This window comes from Euphorbia lathyris, chromosome 6 (genome assembly GCF_963576675.1).
Source record: "Euphorbia lathyris chromosome 6, ddEupLath1.1, whole genome shotgun sequence".
In the NCBI taxonomy this organism is placed as follows: Eukaryota; Viridiplantae; Streptophyta; class Magnoliopsida; order Malpighiales; family Euphorbiaceae; genus Euphorbia; species Euphorbia lathyris.
The window spans coordinates 14,730,146-14,753,002 of record NC_088915.1 but is presented as its reverse complement, the minus strand read 5'-3'; positions in this window follow the sequence as shown (position 1 = coordinate 14,753,002).

Here is a 22,857-nt window from a genome sequence, read left to right as displayed (position 1 = left end):
CCCCACCTAACTCGAGATGAGAACTCACTAAGGGATAAGTGTACCCCGTCGTTATCAAGTAATAAATTTCTGGGTTTAAGTCCAGGTTATCGTCCACAAGATTTATTTCTGCAAGTACCGAATTACTAAGTCTCGGATGTTATCTAGGCTTAGGGGGTTTTGAGTTTGGTTTAATTAATCTACTCCTAGGTTGAATTACACTAATTCTAATTAAGTTATCTAATTCTAGCTAAGTTATTCTAAGCCTAACTAAATTACTCTACCCCTAATTGATCTTTTACCAAAGCAATTAACTGAATGAACATGAAGGAATACGATGATAATAATGATAGAGTGTTTAAACAATTGAATTGAAACTAAGTCGCTTATGTCCAAGGCGATTAATCCGACCTATCCTCCTAAAGTCCCTAGTTCGTGATTCCATTGTAAGGCCGAAACTAGCTCTAAGGCTCAGTAATTTGGGCTTAATCTTCTATAGGGCCGTCAATCCTATAGGCACTGACTAGGTCAGATTCAGCTCGCAATATGTGCCAACCTAATTTTGGGATTATCGAATGAGTTAAACCAATCAGACAAAGCGTAAGACAAAGATTAAAACATCAAAACAGTTGAATAAACAAAATCTATATTATATATCAAAAATGAAGGAATTGTCACGAAGTTACAATAAACCTAGAATTCATAGCATGTATCAGAGGCTAGACAGAATATAAAAGAAGAAAAATCCCTTTCAGGGAACCTGTCTACCAATGCAGGCGTCTTTCTAGGATTTAAGGATGGAGCTTGAGTAATCCTCGGTGAACGGAGCTTCGGAGGTGTCTTCAATGGAGGTTTGAAGGTTATGGAGGAGGTGGAGAGGATTTCTCAAGGTGGAAGCTAAGCTAATTACAAAAGTAAAAGATATCTAATTTACAATTGAAAATTCCTATTTATAGACGCGTCTCGGGCCTCGTTTTGACCTAATTTCGTGTCCTTATTGGTGTAGGAAGACGTGGGGCCGAACGTGGCTTCGTGGGGGCGGAATTGGTCTTTTTGACCAATTCCCGCAGGTCTGCTCGCCGAGCAGGAAAGGCTGCTCGCCGAGCAGAATTGCGACGAGCAGCCCCTGCTCGCCGAGCAGGCGCCTGGTGGCCTGCTCGGCGAGCAGGCACTTCTTGCTCGGCGAGCAGGCCCCTGGGTGCCTGCTCGGCGAGCAGGCACTGCCTGCTCGGCGAGCAGGCACACTGCCTGGGCAGTGCCTGGGCGCTGCCTGGGCTGCTGCCCGGGCTGCATGCCGATGCTCAATTCGCCGAGCGGCTGCCGGGGGGTCCTGCTCGCCGAGCGTTTTCGCCCGAAACGCGCTCGATCCGTGCCGGATGACTTCTATACCCTTTTTCGTCCGAACTTACACCTGCACACGCATAAAAACTCCAGGAAACATTAGTCTAAAAGCCAAATTGATCCGTCAATCGCTTATTTTGAGCAAACGCTTCGTTTGGTGCGACTTTTGACGGACCAATTAGCTTCAAAAGATAACGGAATTCTAATATGCATGTTATTTCGGCCGTATTTGCCTAAATTGATCACAAAACGAGCCTAAACAACGAAAAGTAAATAGAACGTTTCCAATTTCTAACTAACTCACACAAAAGCATTTAAATGCGAGAATTGCTCGCTTATTAACCAAATTACTCTAAAAACCGTCCTAAAACCGTACCCAAAGATAGGGGTTTTTGACCCCTATCAAACCTCCTCGCACTTAAAACTTTACTTGTCCCCAAGTAAACTAAAAAAAACTAAACCCGCCACCACAAGAAAGCTAGAAAACCTCCCGGTTTGACTGGGTGCTTGACACAACTTCGAACATCTGTAATTACATGGATTCGGAAATACAAAGTAGAGACACGATATCCAAAAGCCGCATTTTAATTATCATGGGTCATAGTTTTAAGCAAATGGACACATGTTCAATTAAACGAGTTTAAGGGGATTGCTAAGTAAAACACCTCACCATAGGTAGTTCACTCATTCACACAATTTTTGGTGGCTAAGGTGTTTACTCTCGGCTTATGTTCTTGCTTAGGATTACGCTGATTTTGCACGTTCATCCGAGTTCCTCTACTATGCTACATGACTCCGATGATATCAAAAACAGCCTCTAATTGGGGTTGTAATGTGGTTAGAGGGTTAAAGGTACAACAAAGGTTAAAAGCTCTAGCGCTACAAAAACAAGGTTAAAATGGCTTTAGCAAATACGGAGTGACTGAGCTTTTTATTCATCCCTTATTTTGGATTTCTTTTTGAGACGTTTTTATTTTTAGGAACTGGGGAATGAAGTTCTTCCCATTTGTTCGTCTCTTTTCTTTTCTCTTTTTTTGTGATTTTTTTTTTTTTTCTTTTTTTTTTTTCTGTTTTTCCTTTCTTTTTTTTTTCTTTTGGGATAGTGATGCTCATTCACCTCTTAGCCTTTTGGCTTGCTACTATAATGCCATAAACAACGATAAAGCGCTAGAGAAAAACAAAGGCTCAATTCGAGCTTTGCAAAAACAAAGGTTAAGTAGCGAACCAAGTTGTGGTTCGCAAAAACGGGTTAGAACGAAAGAAAAATCTACAAACTACAAAAATGTCGGCTCAAAGGGGCTTCCTAGAGTGAATGAAAAAGAGAAAATAAGGTAAAGAAAAGGTTAATTCTAATGAGGCTGATTCATCGTTTATCATCTCAAATCATTGCATGTAGGTTCAACACAGTATTAGGTGCAAAATCTGTAATCTTCCACAAGTCAAAGCATTCACACAAAAATGTCAAGAAAAAGAGCTTTTCGATGTTCGCTCTTAGGCTCAAATTCAACTCACAATTCTTTGGGTTTCAATTTTGTGTTACTAGTTTTCCCCAAACTCAAGTTTAATATCGCATGCCTTCAATTCTTAAGTTATCTACCTAAGTAATGATTTTAGCATTTCTTCAAAAGTAGGGTCTAAATGCAAACTGTAGCTCATGCTTTTACAGATACAAGAGTTGTGTCATACGCCTAAACTAGTTATCATGCAATTTTAGATTCGGTTCTCAGCCCTCAAAGATAAATAACGAAGTTTAGATTCGAAGGAGGTTCACGGTTTTAGGTCCTAAACATGCAAAAACATAAATAAAGCAAAAATAAAACACCAAAACGCAAACCTAAACTAGACACGACGCAACGAAAATTAAAAATTTATACAATTTTTGTAAGTTTGTCTACCCCTCCTCCTCACACTAAAATTATGCAATAAGTTCCAACATTGCATCATAAATCACGAAGTACGAGTGTAAAAAGTTAGGGTGGAGAAGAAAACTTACGGATTTTATCGCAATCGCAAAAGTTTGACGATTTGCGGTGGCAAATTTATTTATTTATTTATTTATTTATTTCAGCTTCGTTCGGGATTTTAAAAAAAAATCTCGAAAAAAATTCCTTATCGCGGCCGAGCATCGCCGCTGGGCAGCAGTGCCCAGCGGCGGGCTGGGCGCAGCGCCCAGCGGCAGGCTGGGCACAGTGCCCAGCGACGTGCTAGGCGCCAGCGCCCAGCGGGGCGGCAGTGCCCTGCTCGCCAAGCTGGGCCTCCTGGGGCCAATTTTTTTTTTTTTTTTTTTTTTTTAAACCTGAAAACTTAATAAAAAAAAATAAAATAAAAATAAAAATAAAAGAAAATAAAAGAAAACTAAACAACTAAAAAAAATATTTATTTATTATTATTATTATTATTATTATTTTTTTAAACGAACACTTAAAAAAAACGTAAAAGAAAACTAAAAAGACTAAACTAAGAGATCAATGTATAATCTAAATAAAACAAACCTGAAAAGTTTTATTAAAACTTGGGTTGCCTCCCAAGAAGCGCTACGTTATAGTCGGTGAGCTCGACATAGAATTCCCGCCTAGGTGTATGCTTCTACTCGTGTTAGGAATTCAAATTCCTGAATAAATAATCCGTACCTACAAAACGGATTAAGAGCCTCTAATAAGTTTAATGAAAGCAGGAGGCCGAATTTAAACATATTATGAAAAAGTTTGGTTTGCTCCCTTTTGGATTCTCTTGGTAGGTCGAAGAGAATGAAAACTTCTGAGCATGAAACAAACCTAAACTTTTCTAATGTTTGAGGAAAAGGTACTTGAGATACACAAGTTTTGATTTGATCTTTTATCTCTACCACATGATTTAGAATTTCAGATTTTGAACCGGGGTTGCTTATCGCTTCCGGTTCTTCACTTACCTCGAGTGATGCATGTGATAGTGGACTTGGTTCTACCTTTTTGTCATTCCTCAAAGAGATGGCTTGAGCTGATTCCCTTTGTGGGATTTCTATGTTTTCCTTTATGCTTGGGAGAGCATCTCGGGATTGCTTTTGCATCTCTTGGTTTATTTGAGCCAGTTGGTTGCTCAAGTCCTTGCAAACCTCCTCGTTGATTGTAAGTCGGGCTGATATTCCTTTCAAAAGGGACAGCACCTCATCTCGTGAGCTAGAGGGTTGTGGAGGAACTTGGCTTGCTTGTTCGTAAGGGAACATTCCCAATTCGTTTTCCATGTGCTCATTAACAAACCTATTTGGAGGCCTCAATATGTTAGGGTTCCCGTAGGACAGATTTGAATGTTGAGGTCTCCTCCAATCACTACCATAAAAGCTGTAAGAATTGGGGTTAGAATTATACCTTTGGTGATTACCCACAAAACTTACACTTTCATTGGTGTTGAGGCTCAGATTTGCCATCAAGATATCCATTTTCTCATTTAAGTCGGCCATGGAGGGATTGGGAGCCTCATTCTCCAGGGTATGAATGTATTGTCTTGATGGGATAGTAAACTTTTGAGCTTGCCACTCGACTTTTTCTTGCCAATTCATTGATCAGAGAATGCTGAGAAAAAGTGAAGTTCTAGCACAAAAGTTGATAAGTAACAGTATACAGATATGAACAAGTATAGAAACGTATAAAGAAATCATATATCAACAAGTATAAACGATATAAACAAAGATATTCACAATGAATGCCTAAACTAACAAATCAACCTTTGGTTCGATATTGCAGAAGAAATAAATCCCCGGCAACGGCGCCAAAAACTTGATGATTGGCGGTTGTCGGGATTTATAGAATTAATCTACTCTCCCCGGCAACGGCGCCAAAAACTTGATTATTGGCGGTTGTCGGGTATTTATAGAATTAATCTACAATCCCCGGCAACGGCGCCAAAAACTTGATTATTGGCGGTTGTCGGGTATTTATAGAATTAATCTACAATCCCCGGCAACGGCGCCAAAAACTTAATGCGTCCCCACCTAACTCGAGATGAGAACTCACTAAGGGATAAGTGTACCCCATCGTTATCAAGTAATAAATTTCTGGGTTTAAGTCCAGGTTATCGTCCACAGGATTTATTTCTGCAAGTACCGAATTACTAAGTCTCGGATGTTATCTAGGCTTAGGGGGTTTTGAGTTTGGTTTAATTAATCTACTCCTAGGTTGAATTACACTAATTCTAATTAAGTTATCTAATTCTAGCTAAGTTATTCTAAGCCTAACTAAATTACTCTACCCCTAATTGATCTTTTACCAAAGCAATTAACTGAATGAACATGAAGGAATACGATGATAATAATGATAGAGTGTTTAAACAATTGAATTGAAACTAAGTCGCTTATGTCCAAGGCGATTAACCCGACCTATCCTCCTAAAGTCCCTAGTTCGTGATTCCCTTGTAAGGCCGAAACTAGCTCTAAGGCTCAGTAATTTGGGCTTAATCTTCTATAGGGTCGTCAATCCTATAGGCACTGACTAGGTCAGATTCAGCTCGCAATATGTGCCAACCTAATTTTGGGATTATCGAATGAGTTAAACCAATCAGACAAAGCGTAAGACAAAGATTAAAACATCAAAACAGTTGAATAAACAAAATCTATATTATATATCAAAAATGAAGGAATTGTCACAAAGTTACAATAAACCTAGAATTCATAGCATGTATCAGAGGCTAGACAGAATATAAAAGAAGAAAAATCCCTTTCAGGGAACCTGTCTACCAATGCAGGCGTCTTTCTAGGATTTAAGGATGGAGCTTGAGTAATCCTCGGTGAACGGAGCTTCGGAGGTGTCTTCAATGGAGGTTTGAAGGTTATGGAGGAGGTGGAGAGGATTTCTCAAGGTGGAAGCTAAGCTAATTACAAAAGTAAAAGATATCTAATTTACAATTGAAAATTCCTATTTATAGACGCGTCTCGGGCCTCGTTTTGACCTAATTTCGTGTCCTTGTTGGTGTAGGAAGACGTGGGGCCGAACGTGGCTTCGTGGGGGCGGAATTGGTCTTTTTGACCAATTCCCGCAGGTCTGCTCGCCGAGCAGGAAAGGCTGCTCGCCGAGCAGGAAAGGCTGCTCGCCGAGCAGAATTGCGACGAGTAGCCCCTGCTCGCCGAGCAGGCGCCTGGTGGCCTACTCGGCGAGCAGGCACTTCCTGCTCGGCGAGCAAGCCCCTGGGTGCCTGCTCGGCGAGCAGGCACTGCCTGCTCGACGAGCAGGCACACTGCCTGGGCAGTGCCTGGGCGCTGCCTGGGCTGCTGCCCGATGCTCAATTCACCGAGCGGCTGCCGGGGGGTCCTGCTCGCCGAGCGTTTTCGCCCGAAACCCGCTCGATCCGTGCCGGATGACTTCTATACCCTTTTTCGTCCGAACTTACACCTGCACACGCATAAAAACTCCAGGAAACATTAGTCTAAAAGCCAAATTGATCCGTCAATCGCTTATTTTGAGCAAACGCTTCGTTTGGTGCGACTTTTGACGGACCACTTAGCTTCAAAAGATAACGGAATTCTAATATGCATGTTATTTCGGCCGTATTTGCCTAAATTGATCACAAAACGAGCCTAAACAACGAAAAGTAAATAGAACGTTTCCAATTTCTAACTAACTCACACAAAAGCATTTAAATGCGAGAATTGCTCGCTTATTAACCAAATTACTCTAAAAACCGTCCTAAAACCGTACCCAAAGATAGGGGTTTTTGACCCCTATCAGATGTCACAACCATTCAGAACCAACTAAAGGTTCCAAACAAAAATAATTTTCCTCTGAGAACTAAGTATCAAGTACTCAGTACCAAGGTACTCAGCAGAGACGAAATCCCCAGCGAAGAGTCCAGTGTGACTTTTGTGGGAAGTTAGGACACACCACTAAGGTGTGCTGGCACGCTCAGCACTGGGGTGCTGACAAGTCAGTAAAGAGTCCTAAACAGAAAGTCAGTTGTGACTTCTGTGGAAAAAGTGGCCACACTATTAATGTATGTCACCACAAAATAAAATATGATGCTTTACCTGTTGAACCTAACAAGTCAGGACCCAAAAAGAATTGGGTACCTAAAGGAAACTGATTACAATGCAGGTAAGCCTGAGATGTGCCGAGAAGTAAAAAATGTGGTATATTGACAGCGCATGCTCAAGGCATATGACGGGTGATGAAACTCAATTCATCACGTTCGAACGTAAACGAGGAGGAAGCGTAAGTTTTGGAGACAACAAGAAGGGTAAGATAGTAGGCTCAGGAACCATCGGAGGTAATCCTACTATTGAATCTGTCTCGCTAGTCAGCGGACTCAAATATAACTTACTCAGCGTAGCTCAGCTATGTGACAATGGGAGAAAAGTTATATTTGATGCTACTGGATGTAAAATATACGAGGGTAAAACTAATGAGTTAATTTTAACTGCCCCTCGGATAGATAATGTCTTTATGCTATACTTAGAGAAAAAGTTTTCAAAAACTGTGTGCTTAGTAACAAAGGAAGAAAATTCCTGGCTATGGCACAGGAGACTTGGTCATGTAAGCATGGACCTCCTGGCCAAACTAGCAAGAAAGCAATTGGTTGAGGGACTGCCTGAACTTAAATTCCAAAAAGATCAATTATGCCACGCTTGCCAAGCTGGAAAACAAACCAAACAATCTTTTCACAGTAAAAACATTGTCTCAACTAAACGTCCGTTAGAATTACTACACTTGGATCTCTTTGGTCCAGTCCAGCCGCTGAGTCTGGGTGGAAGAAGATTTTCCTTGGTCATTGTAGATGATTTCTCTCGGTATACGTGGGTTATCTTGCTGACCAACAAGGATGAGACCTTTGAGACATTTTCAAATTTGGTTAGAAAAATTGAAAATGAAAAAGACCTAAAATTAGCTCATATCCATAGTGATAACGGTGGAGAATTCAAAAACCAAAAGTTTGTTGAATTCTGTGAAGCCAGCGGCATTGACCACAATTTTTCTGCTCCTAGAACACCTCAGCAAAATGGGGTTGTAGAAAGGAAGAACAGAACTCTGGTTGAAATAGCCAGGACAATGCTGGATGAGCATAGGCTTCCAAAGTATTTTTGGGGTGAGGCTGTTAACACAACATGCTATATTCTTAATAGGGCTCTAGTTAGACCTATACTCAAGAAAACCCCCTATGAACTTTGGAAAGGACGAAAGCCCAATATTGGATACTTTCGTGCCTTTGGTTGTAGATGTTTTATTTTAAATACCAAAGATAGCTTAGCAAAGTTTGATTCAAAAGCTGATGAAGCTATCTTTCTGGGCTACTCAACAAACAGCAAAGCATACAGAGTTTTTAATAAGCGAACTCAAGTTTTAGAAGAGTCAATACATGTAGAGTTCGATGAAACTGACCCTGCAGGTAGATACCAGCCGCTGACCGAAGATGATCCAAACTCAGTAACCATCGCTGACTCAAAACCAGCTACTGAGTCATTCACGAAAAGGCTGACCAAGAGTAAGAGTGAACCTAAGATTACTTTTACTGACCCATCTACTTCTGCAGAGATTGTTGAAACAGGAACAGCACAAGACATGAATCTACCCAAAGAAATAAGGATTCCTAAAGGGCACTCCGAAAGTGCAATCCTTGATTCTGCTGGGAATACCCTGATGACGAGGAATCAACTCAGGAAATACCTCAACAATGTTGCTTTCGTCTCAGTACAAGAACCGAAGAATTTCGCTGAAGCTAAGTACGATGAATTCTGGATGAACGCAATGCAAGAGGAGCTCGATCAATTTCGAAGAAATGATGTATGGGAGTTAGTGCCTCATCCAAAGAGTCAAAAGACCATCGGAACAAGATGGGTCTTCAGGAACAAGATGGACGAACAAGGAAACGTAGTCAGGAACAAAGCAAGGCTTGTAGCTCAGGGCTACAATCAGCAAGAAGGTATAGACTACGGTGAGACCTTTGCCCCAGTGGCAAGGCTGGAGGCAATTAGAATATTATGTGCATATGCATCTTACATGAATTTTAAATTATTCCAAATGGATGTCAAAAGTGCATTTCTTAATGGAGTTATAAACGAGGAGGTTTATGTAAATCAACCTCCAGGTTTTGAGGACCCTAAGTTCCCAAACCATGTTTACAAACTCAAAAAGGCTCTGTACGGCCTCAAGCAAGCACCACGTGCTTGGTACGAGAGGCTGACCAGTTTCCTGCTGACTAGAAATTACGTCAGGGGCAAAGCTGATACAACCTTATTCATTAAGAAAAAGGGTAAAGATACCCTGCTGGCCCAAATTTATGTTGATGATATAATATTTGGTGCAACTAACGAATCAATGTGCAAGGAGTTTAGCAAACAAATGCAGACTGAGTTTGAAATGTCTATGATGGGAGAACTCAACTTCTTCCTCGGTCTTCAAATTAAACAAGGAAACAATGGCATCTTCATCAGTCAAGCAAAATATGCCAAGGAGATCTTAAAGAAATATGACTTGGAAAATTGCAAGCCAATATCCACTCCTATGGGCACTGACACTGTCCTCTGCGCTGATGAAAATGGTAAGTCAGTAGACAGCAAGTTATACCGAGGTATGATTGGCTCTTTACTTTACTTAACAGCAAGTAGACCGGATATTCAGTTCTCAGTATGTTATTGTGCTAGATATCAAGCTAACCCTAAGGAATCCCATTACATAGCTGTAAAAAAGATCCTTAGATATTTGCAAAGCTCAGTCAATGCAGGTCTGTGGTATCCAAATACTCATGACTTTACACTCATCGGATACACTGACGCTGACTATGGACGAGACAAGCTGGAAAGAAAAAGCACCTCTGGAGGATGCCAATTCCTAGGAAGCTATCTTGTATCTTGGTTCAGCAAGAAGCAGGCGTCAGTAGCCCTATCCACAACTGAAGCTGAGTACATTGCTGCTGGAAGCTGTGTTGCTCAAGTCCTTTGGATTAAGCAACAGCTTGAAGATTATGGTGTTCAAACAAAGACAATTGAAGTCAAATGCGATAACAAAAGTGCAATTGACCTCTCAAAGAACCCAATCCAGCACAGCAGGATGAAGCATGTCAGCATAAGACATCATTTCATCAGAGATCATGTACTTAAGAAAGAAATTAAGCTGACTTATGTCCCAACGGACGAACAGCTGGCGGATATCTTCACGAAGCCACTAGCTCGTGAGCAGTTCAGCATACTGAGAGAATCAATTGGTATGTTTAATCCTCTTCAGTAAATTCCTGTGCTAAATGAATATTGAATGCTGAGTGAATTACATGCTGAATGATTTATTGTTTGCTGAGTATCTCTTGAAACTGACTGAATATACAATACTGAGTAAACTTGCACACTGAGTAAATTAGTTTAGAACTTGAACTTAAAATCATCCTTAAATAATGCACTGACCTCTCAGAATATCAAACGCTTGACATTCTAAATACTAAGTGATTAATCTGTTAGCATAAATTCCAAGCACGCGTATAACCTAGGATGACGTATTCACCGTAATGTGTCATAAATGCCAGGATCCCTGTCGGTACATGATCCCAAGGCAACTGACACATGGATTTGGTTAAGATCCACACCGTTCAACTCGTCTATAAATCATGGGCAATTCCCCATCTTTTACTCCTTACGCTCAACAAATCTTTAAGGCTACGAAATCACCCAAATTTCTCTCTCTCAAATACCTCTATTCTCTCCATCTTAGAAGCATGACTAAGCTATCCTTCAACGTCTCCGGTGCCGGCCAAAATAAGTCCAGCTCCGATGAACCTTCATGAAACCCCTCTACACCGAGCAAGGGTAAAACTGGCCAAACCTCTGGCCAAGGGAAAGCTGTTAAGATCAGGACCTACTCAAAGGTCTTCGACAATGTACGTGAATGGAAGGTAGAACCCTCTAGATGGGTTTCGGAGCACTTTCTACAGAACGAACAGCCATATGCTGAGTGGATTTCCAAGAATGAATGGACTGGGCTGTTCTCGGTCAGGGATGAGACATATCCTGACCTAGTGAGGGAATTTTACCACAACCTCAAGGTTGCCAGTGACTCCGCTGACTACCTGAGCACTGAAGTAAAAGGGAAAACCATCTTCATCAACCCTCTGTACATAGGAAATCTCCTCCAGCTCAAAACTGAGGGAGTAAGGCTGAGAAAGTCAGGAGATCAGGACAAGACCGACTACGTCCATACCTTCTGCAAACCTGAGGGTCACTCAGGCGAGATCTCAGCATCTTCAATGGGACAGCACCAAAAGATGGCTCACTACCTGCTGAGCTACTTCATTTACCCTAAGATAAACTGCACGACCTCAGCAACGAACTTTGAACAGTGCTTCATATGGCACATGCTGACGTACACCCCCATCAACATGCCCGTCTTCCTAGTTGCTGGGTTCCTACGCAGCACGGGTACAATGAGGTTGGGATCAATCATTACCAGGATCCTCATCGACCATAAGATTGACCTTGAAGGTGAGGAATCTTTCAGAGGAACCGAAATCACAGCGGCCTCGCTGAGGGCACTGAAATATAGGCAGCCTTTGAAGAAAGGAAAAGCTGCTGCTGCTGCTGGCCAAGCTGATCAGACTGAGGAGACTATTGCTGAGCCTAAGAAAGGGCGAAGAACTAAGGCCCCAGTTTCTCGCAAGAGAAAATCTGCTGAGGCACCTAATGCTGTGTCTCCAGCAAAGAGGCAGAGGTCAGCTGGAAAGTCAGCTGAGAAGAAGAAGCAGAAGTCTTCAACACTGGCACCTCTCGACGTCATGCCGACAGATTTTATTGTACCAGGTGATTCTCATTTCACTCAATGCCAAGGTACTGATGCTGAGGAACCTGAGGTCCAGTTAGATGACCACTTCATCTCCCAAGTTGAGGAAGAACTTGATGGAGATAATACTGAAGAAAAAGAAGAAGAAGACGATGAAACCAGCGGTCAGGATGACGCTGAGGAGTCTGAAGAGTATGACAGCGAAATTGAAGCTGAGGACGCTAACACTGGGTTAGCTGGTGGAGCTGTGCAGACTGACACTGAGTTAGCTGCTGGAATTGAGCAAGTGGATCAAGCTGACTAGACCCATAATGAGGAAAAAGAACCTACTCACTCAGAAGAACCTGCTCATCATACCTCTCCACCACGTAGAAGGCGAAAGCTGGTTAAGGCCAGTGAGAAAATGGTCAGTGAACCCCATTTGCAATCACCATCTATTCCTGAACTTGTCCTCTCCAAGACAACAAAGGATCCTTCTACCGTCCAATTAAAATTTTTCAAACGGCCCTCAACTTCCTCTACTACAACGCCGTTGGAAAAACAAGCCTCTGTTTCTTCTCAACAGGAACATGTCGAGCATCATACTTCCACTACTTCAACCAGTCAGGTTGAACCGACCACTGCTCATGCTGTCTCCTCAAGCATGGTGCTGACTCCCCATCCTTCTGCCATCATCACAGACAGTGTTCGAGTTAACACCTCTACAACCAATCTCTCTGCCGATCACACAACAATTCCTCCATCTCAAGTGCAGATTGAGCAAACTCATCCTGTCACTGACCAGGGTACTCCTCTCACACCATTCTCTTCTGGTCATACGGATGTACATAGGGATGCCACTGAGTCCGGCAAGAATCTCATCGACTCAGTGCAAGCTCTCATCCAAGATCTTCAACAGTCTGCTTCACCTGCTGCTGGATCCTCATTCCCAGAGACAACTCAGCTCTCCCAAGTCACTCTACTTCTCAACGAAGTCAAGGGACTCAAGGACCTGCTGAATTTCGTCTTATCATTTCAAGCCCAGCAAGCAAAGCAAGACTCACTTGCCAAGTTGGCAGAGATTCAACTGTCCACAATTCAACATCTGAACTCGCTACATCAGCAAGTCCAGAGGTTATCTGCTATGAACACTGACTACGCCACTTCCTCAGAACTGAAGATGCTTTTTGCTCAGCTGCATACTGAGCAACTCAAGATAAATGAGCAAATGGTGTCCTATAGTCAGTGCTCAGTTGAGCAAATCAGTGAGGCTGTCAGGCTACTTAACCTGAACAAGCAAAAAATGGATACTGACGCGTTGAAGCAGAATGAATTGCTGTCCCTCGCACAACAATCCTTCAACCATATCCGTCATAATAATATTCAACGACATCACTATGACTCAGCACTTCTGAAGACATTCCACCAAGTCTTCGCTGGCCTCTCTGAAGCTCTCATCTGGCAAGCCAAAGCTCAAGCCTTCAGTGTAAATATGCTCAGTGCTACTGATCTTCATATACCAGTAGAAGTCTCAGCTGATGGGGTTGCCATTTTTGATGGCGTGAACGAAAGTGCTGACAAACTCAAAGAGCTTTCACAAGAACTGACTCGCGCTGTCTTAACCGATGCGTTTAAGCTCCCTGAAGTTGACAAAATGGGGGAGAAAGCGCAAGCTGCTAGAGCTCAGCATGAGCAACGTCAGTACAAGAGAAGTCAGTCACAGGGCAAGAAAAAGAAATAGTTAGGCTAGGTCTTAATTTTTGCTAATTTATTTCTTTTGCTGTGCAACTGCTGACTTCTATCAATATATCATACTTCCTTTTCTTATTCAAATACTGAGTTATGATATATGCTATTAAGTACTGAGTTATTATGTATCTTCGTTATATCAGCTATGCTTAACACTTATAATATTTATTGACTAAATGATATGCTGATAACATGTTTGACATCATACTATGATCTTATGATACATTCTGATAAAGAACTCATTGAACAATAATTTGCTCATTACTTCCGCTGAATTCTAAGTAAAATAGAATATGACCCATAAGCTGACCTATACCTGAAATCTGATCTTAGACTTATTCAGTTAAACCTTAGAATGTTTAGAATAAAACTAAGTCAGTAGTTCAGTCCTTACGGGGGAGTTCACTTAATTAAAAAGGTCAACTATCATGGGGGAGCTCATACTGAGTTCCTTGCTGAACAGTTTTGCCAACATCAAAATGGGGGAGTTTGTTGAAACACCTTTCCACATAATTTTGATTTGACAAAATTGTTTAAGTATAAATTAGAATACATATTCTAAACACACTAAGTTTAAATGCGTTGATTTATTCTACTAATGTGTTTGTTCAATGTTGAGTATAAATGTTATAAGTCATAAGGATTGGAAGGCCCAAGCCCAATACGGAAGCTAAGGCCCAAGTCAAACAACTCAGTACACTCGGCCCGCGTATGTCAAGACGTTGTCGTTTTGGACAAAAACGCAACTCAGCAAACGGAAGGATCTAGAAGACCTTCAGGAACAACTTCACAATGAAGCTGCTGAGTAGTCTCGACAAAGCGTACAAGACAGCAGACCGGCAGAGGAAAACTTCCAGACAAAGTGTTTCTTCTTTTAGCAAAGTTCAGACGACACAGTATGCTGTCCAGTTGACTTTACCATAAAAGGAGAGACCATCTGCTGTGCTGACCGAGGACAGAAGATACACGATTGTGATTGGCCAAGAGCTCTGTGCAAGTCAGGATGACAACGACACATAGCCGTTTCCCTCCAACGATTATTTCGAAATTCGAAATGACCGAATGGCCAGACGTCTCTATAAATAGTGCCATCACAAGCTTCACTACACACAGAACTTGATCAAGCCATTACGCTGACCAAATCTCTACAAGTTCTGCAAGCAAGAAGCAAAGCAAATTTCTTACACTACAAAGTCTATTCATTTGTGTAAAAGTCTAGAGTGATTGTTTTTCAATCATCTAAGGTGTTCTAGCAATTGTTGTTTAGGACAAAATCTTTATCATTTCTAGAAGTAGAAAGGAGAGGCTGAGTACTCGGTTTTAAGTACTCAGCGGAGAGATTAGGATTGAGTAGAAGTATAGAGGAAGGTACTCTTGTCATACTCAATTGCTGATATTGTAAAAGGTTTGAGGCTCTACCTTTAAAGAGCTCAGTAGAGAATTCGAAATCTCGGAAGTGTTCCGGGGACAGGACGTAGGCTTAGAAGAAGCCGAACCTGGATAAATCTGCTGAGTGAAGTATTTCTAAACCTTAACTCCTAATTTATTGCTTGCTTTAAATAATCAAAACTGACCAAGTAAAGAGGTCAAGTTGAGTTGTGCGCGTTGAACGTCTGAGTTCAGGAATAGACTCCAAGTGCTATCTCCTGACTCAAGCTGAGGAACTGACCTAGTCACCTGTTGACTAAGCCAGTATCTTGCTGTTTACTCAGCGCCGCTGTTCAAACCTTTTTCTTTAGAAAAAGAAGTCTGCCTAAATTGCGAAAAAAGTTTAAATAGTTCCTAACCCCCCCTTGGGACTATACTTGCAACTAAACAAGGGACCAACACGGAGCTTCGGAAGTTCTTCAATGGAGGTTGAAGGAGATGGAGGCGGTGGAGAGGATTCTTCAAGGGTGGAAGCTAAGGAAAATTACAAATAATGAAAGATATCTAAAATACATAATGAAAGTCCTATTTATAGTCGCGGTTCGGGCCCTCGTTCTGACCTAATTCGTTTCCTTTTGTAGGTGGGAAGACGTGGGGTCGATCGTGGCATCGTGGGGCTAGGAATCAGTCTTTTGACTGATTCCCACAGGTCAGCTCACCGAGCTGGGCGAGCCAGCTCGACGCGAGCTGGCCTCCAGGGGCCAGCTCGCCAATCTGGCCCAAAAAGGCCAGTTTCGACGAGCGGGAGTGCCCAAAACGCCTTGTGCGACTGCCGGATGTCCCGCAACGCACTTTTCGCCCGAACTCGTTCCTGTTTTAATATGCACACGCATGTAAACTCCAAATAACATTAGTTCCGATGCTAAATTGACCCGCCAATCGCTTGTTTTGAGTAAATACTCCATTTGGTGCGACTTTTGGCGGATCAATTAGCCATAAAAAATAATTGAAATTTAACGTACATGCTAATTTGGTCATATTTGCCTAAAATAATCAGAAAACGAGCCTAAACAATGAAAATTAAATAGAACATATATAATTTCCAACTAACTCACACAAAAGCATATAAATGCGAGAATTGCTCGCTTATTCGTAAAAACTATGCTAAAAACCGTCCTAAAACCGTACCCAAAGATAGGGTTTTTTGACCCCTATCAGTTAATCCACAAAATTAGAGACGGGCGGTCTACATCCATATGGAACAGTCCGTGGCTTCCTAACATCTCGTCCCCGACTCCATCGAGCATCCCTGATCAAGGTAATTCTCCCAACTTGGTTGCTGACCTTCTTGATCTGGAGGGAAATTGGATAAGGGACCGTGTGGATTCAACCTTCAACATCAGAGACCGGACGCTCATTTATTCTATTCCGTGGTGCAACTTAACAGTGGCAGACACATCAATTTGGCTACCAGAGAAATCGGGCGAGTATACCGTAAGAAGTGGTTATCACCTAGTAGCCAATTCCTTTTTGCAGGATCAGAACGGGTTCTAGTGGAAGTATATATGGAAGGTACAAGAGGCACCAAAGGTAAATAACTTCTTATGGAGGATAGTGGCAAAGTGATTACCGACCCTATCAAACCTGGCTAGTCGACATAGTAGGCATCCTAACCTCTGTCTGATTTGCCAAAGCTATGACGGAACTACATTACACGCCCTCGTGCAATGTCCAGTAGCAACACATGTATGAGCACTATATTACCAGGATAGCAGAATGCAGAACATCATAGATATTGAACATTGGCTTCAATCAATTTTATCCACGGCTATCAACGGGGCAAGTGATAGGGGCGTTTCGTCCCTATCTTTTAGCGTGATTTACGATTTAATTTGGGACTAAATAAATAAGTTTAATTACAAAAATAGAGTGTTTTAATAAAATAACGAAATAAAAATAAAATCCGTACTGTTGATTAATTATCTCTATTTTTGATTGAATTTAGGAAATAAAACGTCAAGCTAACTCGGCTCTCGAGAATTGTATTTCAGGTACGAGCAAGGAGCAAAAAATCCACTGACATACGCTGGGCGTATCATTCTTCACGCGGGGCGTGGAACACTTAGTCAGAAATAATTGCTCAATCTGCAGGCACCACGTGGGATTCAACAACTGATACGCGGGACGTACCCCAATCTACGCGGGGCGTAGATGCAATGATAAGGCCCAATCATGAATGTCAGACTGTATGGTCTCCTAAGTCAACCATCGATACGCGAGGCGTGTTTTAGGATACGCAGGGCATAAATGGTGTATTTCGAGCTCTTTAAAGCCAGGAGCTCAAACATGCGCGGCGTATATCAATATACGCGGGGCGTGGTTGAGGCAACAAGATCCGAATTAGGTCCACATGTAGGAAATTATTGAAGGAATGGGTCATTACGCGGGACGTCTTCTACCCCACGCAAGGCGTGTCATGGGAAATCTGCAGAAAATCATGTTCCTCCATGCTTACACCTTGTGAACTTACAATTTTACCCCTAGCTTGATGTGTATAAATAAGAGTGACTAGCACTCATTTAGATAGCTTGGGACATACAATTCTTGTTATAGATTAAGCTCTTGCTAATTAGTTTTAGATTCAGTTTTTATGTAATAAAACTCTACCACCTTGAGAGCTTGTTCGTTTAATCCGTCATTCCGTCGAAGTTCCGTTCCATCCTCGTCCACCAAGCTCGAGAGTTCCATCTCCAAGACCTAAGAGACGGCCTTGAGTCCGGTTAGCTAGTTCCGAGGGCCGATTCTTCCCTCTCTACTCGCTAATTAGCTTGTACTCTTCCTATGTACTAGGCTTGGTTGTATTCTGAATTTACGCTTTCCATATTTATAATATATGATTTGCAATTTCCGTTTCTATATACGTGTTGATGTCTATTGCTTGTTTTGATACTCGTAATTGATTATTGTGTAGGGGAACACGATTGCCGATGCCATTCGGGCTATCTTTATGGATTCATATAGGTGTTGCCTTATCGGAAGTGACGCACCGGAAACCGTAGGAATTGACAAACCACGGAACTTACGGGCCCTAGTTTCTGATCCCCAGCATTAGACATGCCTTGACTAGAAACCACGTAGTCTAAATACTTCACGGGTCGGTCAAACTACACGTAGTCATCTTTCCAAGAGTAAATCATCAATCGAATATATTCGGAGTTATTGTTTATTATATTTATAACTTATCGTCACCCATATCATTCCATGGAGTTTTCCATTACATAAATCTGTCTCACCAATAGTTTAGGAGTAGTTTGTAGTTGTTCCCCGAATCAACTCAAAGTATTCACCGCTTAGATAACGTATAAAACCGAGTCGTTTAATACTTGTAGTTATAAATCCCGTGGATTCGATACCCAGTCTTAACCGGATTATTACTTGATACGACGGGGTACACTTTCCCCTAAGTAGTAGCGTCTAGTAGAGATAGAGCATTTAGGAAGATCACATCCATAGTCATAACGAACATATCATAATATATATTTCATAAGCTCTACCAAGGCCACACGCACATCAGCAAGCAGCGAGATTGCTCACATCATATGGAGCCTATGGAGACATAGAAATGGCAAAATCTGGGATAGCGCCCTGCTTCAACCCTGATCCATTCTTATCAATGCGCAAGCAGAGTTCGTTACATGGAAAGAAGCCAGAATGAAGAAATTCGGCCAACCGCACCTAGTCGTTCCACAAACAGTAACCTGGTCGAAACCCCCAGTGGGTTAGTTCTACTGTAACATCGATGCTGGAACTTTCCCTGCTAACAGCTATTGCTCCTTCGGCTTTCTAATCCGGGATAGTTCGGGTGAATGTGTTCTAGCAAAAATGGAAGCCTTTCAAGGCAACCTTAGTCCCTGAAGCAATGGCAATCAAGGAAGCATTGAGTTGGATCAAGATACACCGCCCCAGGGAGAAGATTCAGATTCAATCAGACTGTCTAGTTATTATTAAGGCAATTCAAAGTGGAATGAGAGGTTCCTCATACTTAGTAGATATTATAGATGTGTAGGAAAATAGACAAGCCTAGGCGTAGCGGAATAATAAAATTTTATCTATTTTATCTATTTCCCTTTTGCAAGATCTGTTAATTGTTATTTCATATAGAGAGGGATAGAAAGTAATACCTTTGGTGAAGAACTATCTACCGTTTCAAACGAAGTGCCCACAACTTCTTATTATCAACTCGTAAGCAACGAACGTTTTTATTCAACACAGAAAAATAAAACTAATCAGTAATCAACCATTAAAGTATAGCTATCGCAATGATTGCCTCTAACAGAAATCGATACGAGATCAAAGAGGGAGTAAGAAATAAAGTGAATTAGCCGAGATGAAAGACGGAACGATTCCTCTCCTCCTGTTCTTTCTTGGTCGAAATTTATGGGGTTAGGGAGTCTATTTTTAGACTTCTCTAAACCCTAATCCCAGTTGTGTTAGGTAATTAAATAATTGGAATCTTATTTGGAATAGGATTCCTAATTAGATAATTAAATAAACACTTTACTATTATCTAAATAATAACTAATTATATCTAGATAATTATTATTAATCAAATTAATAATTAATTAATGTTAGGGATAATTAATTAGAGTTTTAATCACATAAAAACTTCTAATTAATATTATTAGATAATCTTTTAATTTAATTCATAACCATAATCAAATTATAATTATTAATCAAATTAATTTATCCCCAAATTGTTGTAAAAAAAATTTATCCCCAAATTAATAAAATTTCGGCCCATATATGTATGTCCCACTAATTACATTTTCGTCCTCCAATTCCAAGTCCCATATGCGACCCATTAGGTTCTTTATTGCCACTAGCCGTATATATCCTTTGAAATTATTCATCACGATTAATTCCAACATATATATAACGGAATACCGTCGCGAGCTGTTACTAGCAGAACCTATGATATTCCCCCAGAGCAATTAAGAAGTCAGGTTGATGACTGACGTTAACCTTTCTGCATTAGGTACAGTATAATACGATCCTTCATCAACTATATCATGTCGGTCAATTCCTTATAACCATGGAACGTGTCAAGGTTACATATAACGAAGAGTCCGGTTTTACTTGTACAGGTTGAATTCACTATGAAAAGCTAAGTTAAGTGAAAAGTTCATTTCTACTCTTAACTGTATCACCTTGCAAGGATTTCAGTCAATTCACCAAAAGCGGCCATTTGGATATATCTCCCACTTATCGGGAGTGACGAATGCTCAATCTGACATTAACTATTCTACAATTACTTTGTGTGATACCCAACCCTGCTCTCACACACCCCAGGCTCTCACCTGTTGGATCGTGCTCGCACAGAATCAAAGTATCGGACTCCATAATCCAGAATCACTAATTAACGAATGTTTGAGTCTGAGGATTAGTTATACCTACTAATACCAATGAGATGAACAGTTGACACATTAGATAAATCAATCCATTCTGTTATCTCAAGTCGGGTCCCAATCCTAATGAATTCCTTCACCGGATTCATGTAACTGTCTAGATATCCGAATATCTAAAGCTTGTGAGATCAGCTTTCTTTCTCGACAGAAAACACTGTTACATGCAAGTCTCAACAACAATATGCCAACCCCTATAACATATCACTTGACTTGGGTTTACTTTAAGTCTATTGGTCTATTATAAAGTACAGTCTCACTTCATGCTTGTATGAACACTTTATAACTACTTAAATAAACTTAGGGTTACTTTCTTTGTGAAAGATTTATGCCTTTATATATAGTTACATTTTAATGCTATATATGTGATTAAACAAATGATCAAATAAACAATTTATTCATTAATATTAATATCCTAAAACAATTGTCTTTAGGACACTAAACTCCAACATTCTCCCACTTGGACTAAAGCCAATTGTTTCTGAAACTAATACCAGAAGAACTAAGATGTTTATCGTGAGCTCTTTGTGGTAATGGCTTGGTCAACGGATCTGCAACGTTGTCCTCAGTAGGCACCTTTTCTATTCTCACATCTCTCATGGCTATGATCTCCCTAATAAGATGATATCGCTTGAGATAATGTTTGGATGTATTATGAGACCGTGGTTCCTTTGCTTGTGCAATGGCTCCATTGTTATCACAGTACAGAGTAATGTGATTCACAATGTTAGGCACCACTCCTAGTTCTGTTATGAACTTCCTAATCCAAACAGCCTCCTTTGCCGCTTCTGCAGCTGCGATGTACTCTGATTTAGTCGACAAGAAAGCAACACTTCCTTATTTGGAACTCTTCCAACTAACCGAACCTCCATTCAGGATAAACTGGTATTTTGATTGGGATCTATAATCATTTTCATCAGTCAGATGACTAGCATCTGAATATCCTTCAATTTTCAATTCTCCGTGTCCATATATGAGGAACATGTCTTTAGCTCTTCTAAGATACTTAAGAATGTTCTTGACAGCAATCCAGTGATCAAATCCTGGATTCCCTTGATATCGGCTCATCATACTCAATACGAACGCCACATCAGGTCTAGTGCAAAGCATGGCATACATGATCGAACCAACCGCACTGGAGTAAGGAATTACAGCCATGCGATTCTTATCACTGTCCGTTTTAGGACATTGATCATTTGATAACTTGACACCATGGACCATTGGTAAGTTACCTCTTTTCGATTCATGCATGTCAAAACGCTTTAGGACTTTGTCAATATATGTAGACTGGGATAGTCCGAGCAGTCTCTTCGATCTATCCCGATAGATCTTAATCCCTAAGATATAGGTTGCTTCTCCCAAGTATTTCATGGAGAAATAACCCGATAACCAAACTTTTACTGTTTGCAACATTGCAACATCGTTTCCCATAAGTAGTATATCATCAACATATAGTACTAAGAAAACGACTGAGCTCCCACTTATCTTCTAAACACAAGCCTCTTCAGAGTTTTGCTCGAAACCAACTTGTTTTATGGTTTCATCAAAACGCTTGTTCCAGCTTCTAGATGGTTGCTTGAGTCCATAAATGGACCTTTGAAGTTTGCAAACCTTGGTTGCAGCCTTCGACGTGAAACCTTCAGGTTACATCATATATACATCCTCAAGCAGGTTTCCATTTAGGAAAGCTGTTTTCACATCCATTTGCCAAATCTCATAGTCAAAATGAGCGGCAATTGCAAGCAATATTCTGATGGATTTGAACATGGCTACTGGAGAGAAAGTCTCATCATAGTTAACTCCTTGCTTTTAACGATATCCTTTCGCTACTAACCTAGCTTTGTATGTCACGTTCGTGTCCAGAATTTACGGACTTTAATGATTGATTAATTATTTGAGTAGTAGAATATGATTTTTTTTAATTTAAAAGACGATTTTCATATAATTTTGATTTAATTTTTATGGATTCGGGATACAGCTCGACGTGTAATTTTAATAGGAATTGAGATTTGTTATACGTGGTGAATTTTGTGATCGAGATAATAAATAATAAAGGTTCATATTGAAAACCAATTGATTTTCAAATTACTGATGAATTTACAGTTCTTCTATAGATATTGAACAATTAATCATATACTTTTGATTTATTCTTTAAATGAAAATAAAGACGGAAATGAAGGCGAATAAATTAACGAAGAATGACTCGAATTAGAAGTTTGGAGGTTAAATTGAAATGTCAGAAGAAATTAAAGGAGAAA